General features: G+C 39.2%; 1 protein-coding gene across 3 annotated transcripts in view; it reads left to right on the forward strand.

Annotated features, from left to right (window-relative positions):
* The first annotated feature begins 4,395 nt into the window (after positions 1-4,395).
* LOC138019290 (beta-2 adrenergic receptor-like) overlaps positions 4,396-15,000 on the forward strand; it is a 52,384-nt gene continuing 41,779 nt past the window's right edge. The window contains exons 1-2 of one of the 3 annotated variants that reach the window (XR_011126125.1): positions 4,396-4,534; positions 6,452-10,703. The gene's annotated coding sequence lies outside the window, so the exon portion shown is untranslated. Of the gene's footprint in view, positions 4,535-4,840; positions 5,908-6,451; positions 10,704-15,000 lie in introns of those variants that run through there. The other 2 variants (XR_011126126.1, XM_068866030.1) reach the window with 2 other exon arrangements.

Here is a 15,000-nt window from a genome sequence, read left to right on the forward strand (position 1 = left end):
GTCTATCATTGTAGTGCCATGGTAGAAGTATAAGGTAAATAGCCTGAGAAGACATTTGGTTACTAGCAAAGTACTGAACCCAGAAAGATTGAAGAAAATAAAAGGGAAGTGAGAAACAATGGCTTCTGGGCTGACATGTTGATCATTTTCAAGTCCCCTCCCAACTTCTTTTCACCACAAGGTTAAACGTGCCCTCTGAGCATCTGACAGCTTTGTAATACTAAGTTTCCTTGTCCGGCGGGGTTAGTAGCGGAGCTCTGCGCGCGCCGAAGGCGCGCGCGCGCGGAGCACCATTGTTAAGAAAATATGGTAACCCATCGATGCAAGAAAATTTGGTTTTATAGCCATGACGTCATGAACGTCCGTCCGTCCACCCCTCCATGTATGCCAATGTGACCAGTATCATGCTAGTTTACAGCATACATCTTCGATATTGGATCTTTTGATTAATTGACACCTGTCAGAACAAAGTATCCGCTGACCAGTATCACATGACCATATCGCGGTCTGAAGCTTAAGCTCACTGAGGTCAGGTGTTTTTTTTAAGTTGACCGCTGACCAGGTACTGGTTTTCGATGGGATTGCAGGCTCAACCTAGGTTAACTCACGTGAACATAAGCGGGGCTTCATTTTTCGCGCGCTTTCTGTGTCTCGACGCGGTTACACGGCCATACTATATATCAAGTTCTTATACAGTCAAACGTTTTTCGTGTACAGGTGGAAAACGGTTTGGAAGATGTTTTCTTTCTGTATTTTTCGCTGGTTTCAATCCAGTTTGACATATCATGATATCTGTGGTCCACACTGGTGGCTACGCAGTTATTCAAGTCAAGCATCGCCGGGGTGTAAACTTAAAGCTGAGTATTTATTTTTAATTTGCTTAGAGCCGCTTTTTTCTCTGTATTGCAATTTTTGGCATATCTTTAGAAGCTCTGATAAGGTTACATGATGCCTGGAGGACCTATGTCAAGAACAGAAACGAAAGGACTGAGCGAAAGAGAACGACAACGACAAAACAGAATACCAGTAATAGCTCATACTTGGCACACAAATTCTTTCCTTGGGCACTAAACCGTTATTTTTACAAATGCGTATTTTTAAAAGGTGGTTTAATCGGTTCTTCCTTTTTTCAGGAATGAAAATCAAATTTTTAGTGTCAACTGGAATTAAGTAACAATTATCTGTACTCTTTTGGGAGGATACCTAAACTTCGAGCCAAGATTCGAGCTAGGATCCGACCCAGGATTCCAGCTAGGATTCGAGCTAAGATAAGCTTTCTCCGCTATTTATTCTCTAATCTCTCGGTTAGGTTAGGTCTCAAATCGGTGAGGTTAGGTCTATTTAGGTTGGTTCTAGCCTAGTTAGGTCTAATTAGGGTTAGGGTAGGTCTCGGTTAGGTTAGGTTAGGTTAGCCCTCGGTTAGGTCTCGAATCCTGGCTCGGATCCTAGCTCGGATCCTGGCTCGAATCCTGGTTCGGATCCTGGCTTTATTCTTAGTTTATCTCCTCTTTTGGACATAAAGAAAAAGCTGATTTGTTTGTCTTCCTCTAAAATACGAGCGAAGAAGTGCTTTTTTAATCCGTTTGCCCAACTGGTTTTCGTTGTGCCTCGACAGTGACAAGAAAATTTTGCCCTTATGTTATAAACACGTATTTGCAATGCGTTCTCGTAAAATTAGGGGGAAATCTCAATAGCTTGTGTTTCCAGAAGTTTGTTTAAAGCACCCAAATGTTATTTAAGTGTTGGAGCAGATCGTGTTCGAAGTTCGTCCTTTCTTGGTTGCATTGCCGTAGTTTGCCGATTCTTGTACCAAGCCAACCTGGCGTGTTTCTGTGAAATACATCAAAATGTTAATGATCTTGTTTTCAGAGATAAAGTACATCAGTAAAACTCTTTTTTGACCTTGAACTGACAAAGTTGTTTTTATCGCTTCTAATTTTAACATCACTCCTATTCGCTGGCTATTGACAGTTGACTCTGAAATGGCTTTTTTTCCTTTTCAACTCGCTCTCTGAGGTCGTGCTTAACGCTTGTTTTCTTTTAAAACTCATTCGGTTCAAGAAAAAATTATTGCCAAACTGGTGAATTGCAAAGTAAATTTCACTGGAAAAACAGATGTTGCACTCGTCACTTCGTGATTCATGCGATATTCATTGCACGGTAAATTTTACGCTAAAAAGCGTAAAATTTACCGTGCAATGAATTTTTCTATAGAAGAAAGCAAAGAAAATAATTTAATTATTAAAGGAGCAACCGGAAACATTTTCACAAACCGTACAGGCAGTAAGAATAAATGACCAGGGAGCTCCACTTTTAGGCTTGGCTAAATCTATATATTATCTGGATGGGTGACCTAAAACATATAGCCCTTCGTAAAACAGAAGCATTGGACCGAAAATACTATTAACGCTAACAAATGCGAACTCAGCAAGGTACAGATTTTGTTAGCTTGAATCGAAAGTGACATCGACGGAATTCAGCGGGCGCTGTGATGTTGCCGCGGCATGTTTACTCGCCAAACAGTGAAGCATCTGTGTCAAATGATAGCAAGATACCGGGTTTTCGTAAGTTTCTTTTTCTGTCAAGTGTTATAAAGTTTGACAATAAATAAGCGAATTCAAAGCAAAGATCACAATCGCCCAACTCTTGAGGTTGACCATTGTTTCTGCAAAGTCAAAATTTACTCTCCAAGACGATATTATTTATCACCAGGTAATTCCATCATTTTGGAAATCGCAGCTACTTTATTATTCATCGGCGTCACATTTTTTTGCTGATTTTGGGGCTCATTTTGTTGAAACTCAAGCACGTTTCCAACAGACCTGTTTATTTTCGTGAACTAAAAATATCCTGCCGTATCACATTTCAACCTTAAGCTCGAAAATTCAATACACAACATGATATTATAATTCACAAAGGCAGAAAATATCACAGAATCCTTTTCCAGCGAAACATTATTGAAACAAACAACATACTTGCTCTTAGAGGCAAAAACCTCTTCCCATTTCATTGCGTACACTCAATCGTGTCAAATCACCACGTACGCAACAAGTTCAAACCCTTTCCTGAAGAACCTTCTCCTTGAATAATGATGCACAAAATAGTCGACAAGCTTTCTTTCAAATAATTCTTGACTGTCACATTTCCAATTATTTTTTTACTGAAGACTGTGCAGAGTTGATCACAGATCCACTTAAGGTGTTCGATTCGTTCTCTGTCTTTGTTGAACCCATAAGTTACCAGATAACTTCCCATTTGGTTTCAGTGTTGTACATAAACGTAAAACTACACTCGTGAAAAAATGATTGGAAATACAGCTCACTTTAATTTCGGCTCGACGGGCGATAGATTGTTGTCGAAGTCCATTACTCGTCGCTTTTACGATTCCAGGTATTTGTTTTCACCGCCTGCCTAGTTTATCCAACTGACTTTCCATTATTGAGCTCCATTCCATGACTTTCGACGCCATTGCAGGTTACGTTTATCATTCTACTGTGTCCACCAGAGAAATCTACGCATTTCCACTGCCCTCTCGATCCTAAGAAAATACGAGCAGAAGGCTATATGCGCAAAGACACCACTTAGCAAGGGAGTGACAGGCAAGACTTTTACCGACACGGAAAAAAAACACCCAACAAATGCCACCCACTTTCCGACTGGGATTGCCATATGACAACCCAGTAAAAATAAAAAAAATTAAACGAACAAATCCCACCCACTTTCCGACTGGGATTGCCATACTGGCAACCCAGTAAAAAGACCCTTGTCACCTATGTTAGGCAATTTGAACACACGGCACAGCTCTTTATAAAGGATTTGTTAATAATCTTATGCCTGTTGGAGAAATATTAGACTTTTATTACAGGCTTTTTTTTTAATTTTTAAAATTTTAATTTTTTTTAATTAATTTGCAATATTATTTACAGTACAAACTACTTACAATATTAAAACTGACGACGCCACTGATAACGTTTTCAGAAATAAGAGTATCAGCAACGCGCTTCACAGTCACAGTACTTACAAAACTAACACTAAATACTATCCCCGGTGGTTAAATTTCAGCAAAGGTGATCACCTCACACACATACATTATTTTGGGTATCTTGTCGCATATGAGAGCTCCCTGAGCTGTTACACCATCATCTAGCCTGCGAACAGGCTCTTTTGTAGCCCCGAGTGGATTGGGGGCGGGCCTGATTATCCAGCTGTTATATCACACTGACTAGTGCATAAAGGAAACGTCAGCCTGCCAATTTCAAACAATCGCGGTAACTTTCATATCCACGAGTAACGACAGTGACACTTTGATTAAGAAAACGAGACTCTCGAAAGCTAATATTTACTTCCGTTGTTAAATTCAAACGTGACAAAAAAGTGTAAGTACATGAGATAGATTTGGGTTTGATAATTGTTTGGCGTGTAAGGACGACGCCAGGAGAATCACCAAAACTGGATTTTTTTGTTAAATTCCAAGAAAAAGGGAACGAAAAAGCAAATCATAATCGAGCATGCGGGAAGAAAGCAAGCTTCTGAGGTAAGCCGGGCTCATGCCATATATGAAGGCTGATAAGTACACTAATTCGTTCAATTCGTTATGATATGGATATTTTAGATTCTTTTTATTGTGCTTGAAATTTGATGGGATAAATTGAAAGCAAAGGCCTGAGTGTTATTTATGAAACACCACAGTGCAACATCGCCATGTTCGCGGTAAAGTGAAATGACTACCCTATAAAGGAAAATCAAAAACGCTAACGTTTCGGACAATAACCCCTCGTAAGAGCGAATCTTAGGTCAGAATGTGTCCAGGCAAACAGTAAAAATCTTGATTAACTTTCAGTACGTTGTCTCTGATGCGTCGGTTTCGACTCAAATCGGTCCAACCTTGGTTGTCACAGGAAGTCTACCTGGATGATGGACATTATTTCAGTGACAAAAGTGGGCTCTGTGGAGAATCTGGAGTATTAAATTTGTCTTTTTAGAGGAAGGTTTCGGCCAACTTTCTGTTTGCCTGACAAACCTCTTAGAAAGACTGAAGAGGACTATATCATTTGCAAATTTGTAACTTCAAAATTCAAACTGGAGTACTGTTAAGAGAGAGAAAACATTTCGCTTTCCCACTGATGTGGTCGATTCAGGGACTCGCCACCATACGGTGCTTTCGGTTTATTAAACTTTGTTTCCTCCTTGAAACTAAAAGTAAAGATATTCTCGAGATCAAGGAATCGAAACATCGAAAGTAATTATTGGATTCAAACAGGAGAACTTGACAAAGGTAAAATTTGAGGCAGAAAAACATTTCCGGGAGCATGAAGCTTCCCTCGGAGGCTCTGATTTTAGTTCGATCCACAAGATTCTCTGTGTTCCAGCGAATTAGTGAAGATTAACTTAAAGGCCACAGAGGATTACAACTGTAATGTGGACTCAGAGCAATGCGGTGTTAGCTTCGTTAGATTCGGCATCTTATTGTATTTTAACGTCTTCTATGATCTATTGCTAAATAGACCGATCGGAATCAATTTTTTATCAAATAAAAAAAACTAGAAGGCTAAAATACTGTGCAAACAGAGGCATGCTTTGTCATTCTAATTCAACGGAAGCATGGAACTTGCAATTGGTTTCGCGGCTTCCTCGCGTGACCATTATTTTCAGTATAGCTTATTAACGTTAACGATGACAAATCTTTCTTTTCTATTCTTTCTGTATACCGGTCGATCTTTTAACTTATCCGTGCACAATATATACAGCTAATGGTATAAACTCCTGTATGTTCCAGTGTCTAAACAGAAAACCCAGCAGTTTACCTAGATGCTACATACATTTTAATACGTGTCATGTAATTCGTAGTTTGCTGTATTATTTTGATTTGTAACGTACTGAAAAAGAAAAGTACCTTCTTGTTGTAACCTGATGTAAAGAAAATGAAATGTGAATAAATTATTTTATAATGGCAATGAAAATTAGCAAAATGAGTACGTGGGTTTGATATTTGGCATATATTGTAAAATTTGTGGCTGTGCGTTAAGAAATTACCGTACTAATTGGCTATTTTATTCAAAAGTGGACTGTTGCTAATCTAGCGTTCAGTTTGCAACAGTTTAGAAAGCAATTTTGAACATCAGAGAACTTCACTTAACTCGAAAACGCTTTAACTAATTCGAATCTGGAATTTAAAAAGGTGTCAACACAATTTTTACGCATATTTCGAGACCTGAGAGCTCTAAGACTTCTTTCTGGCCAGCATAAATTGGACCGCTGAAGAAGACGAGCTTGCAAAGGACGAATTCTCGTCTATATTTAACCATATCCAGGTAGGCGTCATTGTGCCATTTTCTGCAAGCACTAAGCTCTCTGTTTTTTTGAAAACTTCGATAAAATCTTATTAATGATGCATGCATATTTTTTAGACAGAACATGACGTTCATCAGTACTGTAATGTTTTTTTTTCCAGTCTGCAGGTGCAAGGATTAATTGTAGAATGACTGTAGACACATCCATCTGTGGAGACTAAACATTTTCAGTGGCTTGATGGTAGACAAAAATGCCCTCTTTATCAAATGCTTTCCGGATCTTCAATTTCTCAAAATCTGGAGATAATTGCTCTAGCGATCCTGAACCCTACGTACCCCTATCGGTTGAAATTTTTACTGCGTCAGTGATAGTAGTTTTAGCCCTGATTGGCGCACTCATTGTCGTGGTTAATAGTCTTGTAATCTCTATGGTCTACAAAAAGAAAACTTTGAGGTCGTTTACGAACTTGTTTCTCGGTTCGTTAGCGCTCTCCGATCTCGTGACTGGCTTGATGGGAGTTCCTCTTCTGTTGGTGTGTATGAACATGATAAGAGCAGACATATGCATATCTTCCGTCATTTTATTTCGATTCACCGGTATTTCGTCAGTTTGTCATGTTCTTCTCATTGCCTCTGATCGTTATTTCGCGATAGTACATCCATATAGGCGCGCGTCACACATGACAAAAAGGCGCGCAATCTGTGCTATCTGCTTGGTTTGGGTGTTTGCGTGTTTATCCTCCGCCATTCAATTATCATGGGATAACTTAAACTTTGGCGACGCTTCAGAATTTGAAGAGTCCGTCGATATCAACATTGGGTACAGTATAATCTGCCTAGTGCTTTTCTTCCTTGTTCCTCTACTGCTGATGTGCTTCATCTATGGACGTATATTCTACATCTCCTTTAAGATTGCCAAAAATGATCGCCATCTGCAAGACGCCCTGCATCGGGGATCTCGTGCCGTTCATCGTGAGTGGCGAGGCCGAAGTGTGTTGGTGATAATGGTTGTAATTTTTGCGGGCTGTTGGCTACCATTTTTCTTGGCTATGTTAAATGATCATTCCAACGAAACAGATCCAACTCCTTCTCTTATTTGGGTTCAGCGTTTGCTTTCTGTTCTTGGCTTTATTCCTCCACTGACAAATCCGCTGTTATGCACGTTGGCCAAGAAAGATTTCCGACAAGTTTTACGAGGGATGATCTTCAAATACAAATGCCGTCAAAAATACCGGGAAAGGGCACACGATCCTCTTCATCACTACGCTGCGCATAGCTCGCAAAGCGAGTCAATAATTAAAACGACGACACTATGACAAATGGACTGTGATTCTGCTGGGTGCCTGAAGCACAGCGGAAACCAGCGTTTATTCAATATGAAAGACAAGTTATACTAAAAAATACAAGTAATCATCACAGTATCATTGCAATTAAATATGACAAACAACGAAAATATACAACAGACTAAAAATATACTAAAACTGATACAAGAATTCGTCAAAGATTAATACAATAGCTTAGAATCATCGAAAAAATGACAGACTAAAAATTTGTCCATGAAAACACTGGACGGCAAACCGACAAAAGCCAAAAGCAAAAAAACCCAAGATGTAAAGTATAAGTTACAACACAAAGGAAAATAACACAAAAGAAAGCGGAAAGAAAATTTACACTGCAATAATACGTCACCCGCTACGAAAAAACCAGTGGTAAAAAACCTATCGGGCCAAAAAACCCACTTAAAAACGTAGTCCTCGATCGAAATGCGACGCATCACTAACTCCGAGGATTTTTGTTTTAATATATAGCATCAAAGTTAGGCTACAAGACGAACGGCTGTCCGGAAAGCGAGAGAACTTCAAAAACCAAATCATTTGGATTAGTAAAGGTACAAATTTGCATTCACTCGACAAAATTGCCAAACAGTTCTAAGACTTACTCTTATAGTAGAAAGAGAGATCATTGACATGATAAATATGCTTCGAACCGTAATGAAAACGCTTTTTAACTACACTTTGTTACGTTGGAAAGCATTTATTCCTTGTTCTGAAATGTGACTCCACAGTTCTGGTGTGAGACTTTTTAAAAACAATACTTGAATTGGCTATACATGGCTCTTATTGATGGTTTGCGTTTGACATCACGATGGCCATGTTGGTTGCTGTACAGAACAATGCAGTAAAATGTCTTTTGGGAATTTGAAGGTATTATTGTGCAAAACTTGTGGTGCCATTTTCTATTGTTTTGTACACCAACATGGCCGCCTCATCACCTGGACGCAAACCAAGAATAGGCGCTAGTGGAAAAAACACTTGCTAAGCCTACTTTCCTCATGTGCCAGATATAAGGTAAACGTCTGGGGCACGTGCACTACATGAGCGGAGAATTTTTAATGTTTCTACTTTCTCGTCCGTCACGACGCCTGCGACATTGACAACAGGGACTTTAAGATCTACGATGTCGACGTAGAAGACAAAATCACCTAGAAATACAAGTTCTAGATTTTCTAGTTCTAGGTGGGGTGCAGGGATGGCGCAGTGGTGAGAGCACTCGCCTCCAACGAATGTAGCGCGGGTTCGATTGCCAGACTCGACGTCATGTGTGGGTTGAGTTTGTTGGTTCTCTACTCTGCACCGAGAGGCTTTTCCCCGGGTACTCCGGTTTTCACCTCTCCTCAAAAACCAAGATTTGACGTGATTTTCTTCCATTGTTAATTTTTAGTTTACAGTGTCCCCAATAAGTGCTCCAGCGCTAAAAGACTAGACACTTAAATAAAGTTCCCTTTCTCCAGCATAAATGTTTCTAGTTCACGTCAAAAAAATCCCGAAAAAGTATTGTAAATAGCCAGCAAACTCAAGTCAACGACGGGGGATCAACCCGGCGACTGAAAAATGTCATTTCGTTACCATGAAATTAACGCGAGTCAGGAGCTAATAACCAATAACCAGGCGCCTATTTAACAATTTATTAACAAGGGATACGGGTCAATAGCCCTTGAGGGCGAAGGGTCTAATTGTTTTAGTATCACCCAACTAGTCGGACAGAAAAGGCAATAATAAAGTTAGCAAGTGCAAGTTGAAGGAATATTTCGAGTTCTTAAATAAGATTTGGCTTGCACGAGTCACCATTCTCAATCCCATTGGTAATAATTTCTCAATCCAAGACTTGTCATTAGCTGGAAAGGTGTGGTTTCGCAGGAAAATCAATCTAAAAATAAAGTTCTCTTAAGATAACTCGGTCTGTAAAAACACAGTTCCAAAAATACGTTGAGTCGTACGCTCCTAGCCATGACTGCGACGAAAACAAAAGATCTTTCGTAGCTCCTTTTGTTCGTCCACCAGCAATTGCACACGGCAGGTACAAAACACAGGTCACAGGTCAAAGGTCACCCAATTGCACATTACACCATTGATATTTTTACTCATTTATTTATTTTTCATTAATTCTCTCCACTATAAAGATAGAAAGGTATAAAACAAGAGGTAGGAACTATTGATAGCAGGGGAAGGGTGAAATATAGTAGAACTAATTAGATGCCCTTTGTTGCCTTTAACATTTTTAGGATTGAGAGTATTAGATTAAACATAAAACAAAGTACACATACAACATCCAAAGACATAGAGGAGAAGATGATAGCAGGAACTAATAAAGAACATTAATACTGAGCAAGATAATAACGATACAAGGATTGCTTGAAACAATGCATACTAGGCTTTTGTCTGATTACTAATGGAATACTGTTCCAAAAATAACACCCTATAAAAGGTGGACAGAACTTCCTAATATTTGTTCTGAAGGGGGCTTCATTTAGGTGTTGAAGTTCGGCACTTCTAGTATTGTAATCATGTTGCTCAAATACATAGCTAAGATCAAGATTGGTAGATTTAAAATCACAGAGATGAGTTCATAAAGAAATTTACGAGTATATACCGTTTAACAATGTCAGGAAATTTTAGGATACCCAGTTGAGCGTAGTGAGGTGTAATATGTGTATATGTGTCTGTAAAGATTGGTTTCAAACCATCTATACTAGAAAAAAGGAAAATTCCAGTTAAAATAAACAGGTGTCTTCTTGAAATCAAGGCTTAAAATTTGGGTCACTTAACGTTTAGTTAACATAGTTTGAAATCCACAGAAAAATAAAAATTGATGTTTTGGTTATAGTAGCACTTTGAAGTCTTGGCTTCAGGCATGTTTACAGTTGGAAAATTATAATTCTAATCTTTTCTCTTCTTTTTAGCATTGTAGGCCAGATTACCACATTTATTTATTTATCTATTTTTTAAATCTACTTTGTTGTCAAACAAGGCATCCCACGTAAACGCCATTGTTGGAGCGTGTTCTGTCGCACTTTGTAATAATCATCGCACTTCGTAAAACCTATCGCACTTTGTAATAACACCTGTCGCACTTTGTAATAAAAAAGCTGTCGCACTTTGTAATAACAAGTTGTCTCTCACTTTGCAGTAAATTAAGCTGTCGCACTTTGTAATGACAAGTTGTCGCACTTTGAAATAAACTCTTTTTCTACAGGGGGGCCTCAGGCCGAGTCGAAATCGCTGTGGCACTTTGTAATAACAAGTTGTCGCACTTTATAATAAGCTTTCAAATAATTTCCTTTGAATGGCATATTTGATAGATATTGCATATGACTAAGGAGGCTCGAAATAGTTTCTCCTTCTTTTCAAACAAATAAACATATTCTGTCCTTGAGTTAGGGTAATCATATCAAGACGAAATTTGGCCAGGGTATTAAGTACCCATCGTAGATTTCTCAAATTATATTATATAACGATATTAGGCATTTCTCTTAAGCCTTAAAATCAACATATGTTGTCTTTTTTGAAGAAACGGAACGGTGAAATTTTCCCATTCAGCGTCACCAGATAATGTTAGAGATACTTTCTAAAATATTTAAAATGCAACAAAATCTGTAGGCCAGTTTTTCGAAAAAAAACAGTTTCTTTTAAATGTCTCTAATTTTGTTTTTCACGTACATATTTTTTTTCAATTTGAAAGACAAACGCTTTAAAATAAAAAAAATTCACCGTCCGGAAGCAGAGATATAAACGAGTAAAGTTGCAACATCAAGAAAAATGAGGGGGTTATAAGATGAGCATTTACGCATGCGTCACCAACTCATTCGAGTCCGCGCGGGAGTGGAGCTACAGGCCAACACAAACGGATTTAAGGAGGCTCGAAAGGATTTTCAGCTGAGCGCGCGCACGTAAGCCACACACGCAATTCTAAAAACTGCTCGCGTCAGCTTACGATTCATTCTCGTCACCAGAGCCTCGGGTCGACCCAAGGCTCTGGGAAACTCTGCTTAGCAGAACATGCGCTGTAGGGTTCTTACAGCCAAAAATTGGCTATTTGAACCTTACGGCGCCTGCTCAATCCTCGTGCTAACATGAATGCACCAATTAGAGACGCTTTTGATTGTTCTTCACGAAAACCAATGAGAAGACACTTTGTTTCAGGGTTCCCCAGAGCTCTTCTCTCCCTCGGTCAAGAGAAGAGCTCTGGGGTCGAGATTGCTTACGATTCAAAGTGGGTCACCAGAAATAAACAAATACCGCTAGTTTCGCTCACCTTTCTTCTAATTCCTATACATATGGAATATATATATATACATCTCCTACTCACGAAAGCAACGAAAATTGTACACAAACGGTTTCATGGTCACTTAAATCCGTTTGTGTTGGCCTGTAGCTTCACTCGCGCGTGCACTCGAATTAGCGGGTGACGCATGCGTAAATGCCAATTTTGTAACCCCCTCATTTTTCCTGATTTTGCAACTTTACTCGCTTATATCTCTGCTTCCGGACGGTGAATTTTTTTCATTTTTTGCATGTTAGCTTAGATTAATTTAAAACGTTTGTCTTTCAAATTTAAAAAAATTCTGCAGGTGAAAAAAGAAATTAGCGACACATTTCAAAAAAACTTATTTTTCCGCTGAAAAACTGACCTACAGATTTTGTTGAATTTTCAATATTTTAGAGATTATTTCTAACATTATCTGGTAACGCTGAATGGGAAGATTTCACCTCCCCGTTTTTTTCAAAAAAGACAACATATGTTGATTTTATTTAGGAGGAAAATGTGATGTGAGAAATCTATGATGGGTACTTAATACCCTGGTCAAATTTTGTCTTGATATGATTACCCTAACTGTATCTAAAAACAAAATATGTTTATTTATATCGAGGCATGACTCTGCGAAATGCTAACTCTGCTTGAAGTCGCACTAGTTTGCTGAAGAATGCGCAATAAAGCTAAACACATTAATTGGATGAATTTGGCCACACATGTGGCGTGTTTAATTTGATCCAGGACACTTAATTGTGGTTTACAGGATTACCATTGTTCAGCAAAGATGGGGCGAAAAAGACGCCACATGCCACCGATTGTGGCAGCCCCACCAAGCAAAAGCAGAGTTAGCGTGCCGAAAGAAGTCGGATAACACGAGAATTATGAGAATCATGCTGTGGCTAATAATATTATATAGAAATTGCTAGCGACAGGCCTGAGTAGTCTTAACAGGAAAGCGTGAAACCGCAGTCCTTGCCTGACGGGCTTCAATAAAAAATCTAAGAGCACGTGCAACGAATTAAGAAACCAAAGGAGTTAAAGTACTTAAGGACCTAAGGGAGATAGTAAAGCCGCAGCCCCCGCCTGACCGATGGCACCGTCAGCCGAAGGCTCGGACAAAGTAAACATCGATATTTAAAGGGTGACATAAGGATGAACGGAGGAAAGTGAAGTCGCAGCTCCTGTCTGACCGACTTCAGTAAACCTCCAGTTATGAAATATTACAAATGAGAAAAGCAATATTAGAGCAAGTCCTTTATAGTTTTCGATGTACTTTGATACCTGGCTATGTATTGCAAAGTTAAAAAGTGGGCCGCAAAGTAGCAGCCCCTGACTGTCCTACTTTAGTGACCACACGGGAAAGGACAGCAACATAGCAGCCCTTGTCTGACCTACGGAGCTGTCAGGACGTACGAAATACAGGAGAAGGACTTTCAAACTTAAGTCAATTGGCATTGATACTTTCAGATCTAAGGTAAACCTTAAAGGCGTCGGATTTCCATCGACCAAGAGCCCTAATTTGCGCATCAGAAAAACCCTTGTCGGCAGCGTGACACGCGCCACCGATGCGAAAACTGTGGTTTTTGTATCGACTAAGGTCTAAACCGCAATATTGGCGACAACGCTGAAGCTCGGTATTAAATTGATAGACAGTAATCGGTGTCTGATCAGAATTACAAACAAGACGCCTCGAAAGGCGTATCCGTGGAATGCGCAAACAGATGACACAAATTGTCGACTTACAGTGAACTTCAAGTACAGGTAAACTTCGGAAAATGGCGAGAGATTACCAGAAAGATACATCTGTAATATAACTTGAAGTTGTCTGTTGTAAAAACTCATTATTAATGTTACTAAATTTGCAAATGCAAACAAGGAAGCCCTATTAGCGGGTTCTCGGGATACGGGATCTTTCATTTATTTATTTTTTGGAATGAGACTTTATTTAAATCCTACAGTTTTACTTCCTTCCTTAACTACGTTCATCCAAAAATTACAAGATCAGCCTTAAATCATCCGAAAAACTTATTACAGATCACAGTTTAACAACTTATCATCCTGGGCCAGTTGTTCAAAAGCCGATTAATGCTAATCTCAGGTTAAAAATGAACAAACGAGTTTTATTCTCTACTCCCAAATGCTGTTCAAGGCTGACATTCCGTGAAACTTTACATTAGAAGAAGAAGTCAATAAGCACAGGAAACTTTCACCAAAAAGTTGAAAACATGAAACAAAAGTTCACGCCAACCCTGGATTAAGGTAATCGGCTTTCGAACAACCGGGCCATGTATTCGAATTCCGGTTCCGTAATCCTGGTTTAGTTTCTTGCAAACTGTTTAAATCTGCCGTGGCGAAGACAAGAAGACAACATGTGAACTCCATTTCTCAGAATGCTCAAAAATGTAAAATTCCGTAATTGCACATTCTATAGTCCAGTCCAAAGTTCTAGTTTTACAATTCCATAATCTTGATTTCAGTATTAGAGTAACTTGGTACCAAACGTTTCACAATAACTTGAAATCTCGTCAAGGAAAAAGCTTAAATCCAGTAGTCCAGTCTGGGTTAAAATCGCCAAAACTCTTTCTATTATCGATTCAAAACTAAGCGTATACTCTGAGCTTCAGACAGCTTTCCAAAACCAATTTGCATTGAAGTCAAGCCCTTTCCGGCGGGGTTAGTAAGGAGCTTTAGCAACGACAACGGCGACGGCAAGGAGAACGTCACAAATTTGCATATTTAGTGGGCAAAAACAATAGCTTTGCACGCCCTGCACGTGCGTTTTTCATTTTTGTCCATTTAGCAAAGCAACAACGTGAAATTACCAAGTTTGAGGTGTTATGGAGAACGTCAGCACCTGGAGATAAATTTTCATTTTTCTCCCCTAAATTAAGCGCCGCTCGTAACGGTTTCATTCCTGAGGGACTGAAACACCTTTGTCATATTAAAAGGCTTGGAATAGTCGCGAAGTGGTCGCAATAACGTGAATTTATGTTTTTACATGACGTTCTCGTTGCCGTTCCCGTCGTCGTTGCTAAAGCTCCCTAGTAACTGGATGGGAGACGCCAAAAGATGTAACTTGCTGTCAGGAACATACGACCAAAAACTCTATTTTAATGCC

Source organism: Montipora capricornis, chromosome 10 (genome assembly GCF_036669925.1).
Source record: "Montipora capricornis isolate CH-2021 chromosome 10, ASM3666992v2, whole genome shotgun sequence".
NCBI classification, from domain to species: Eukaryota; Metazoa; Cnidaria; class Anthozoa; order Scleractinia; family Acroporidae; genus Montipora; species Montipora capricornis.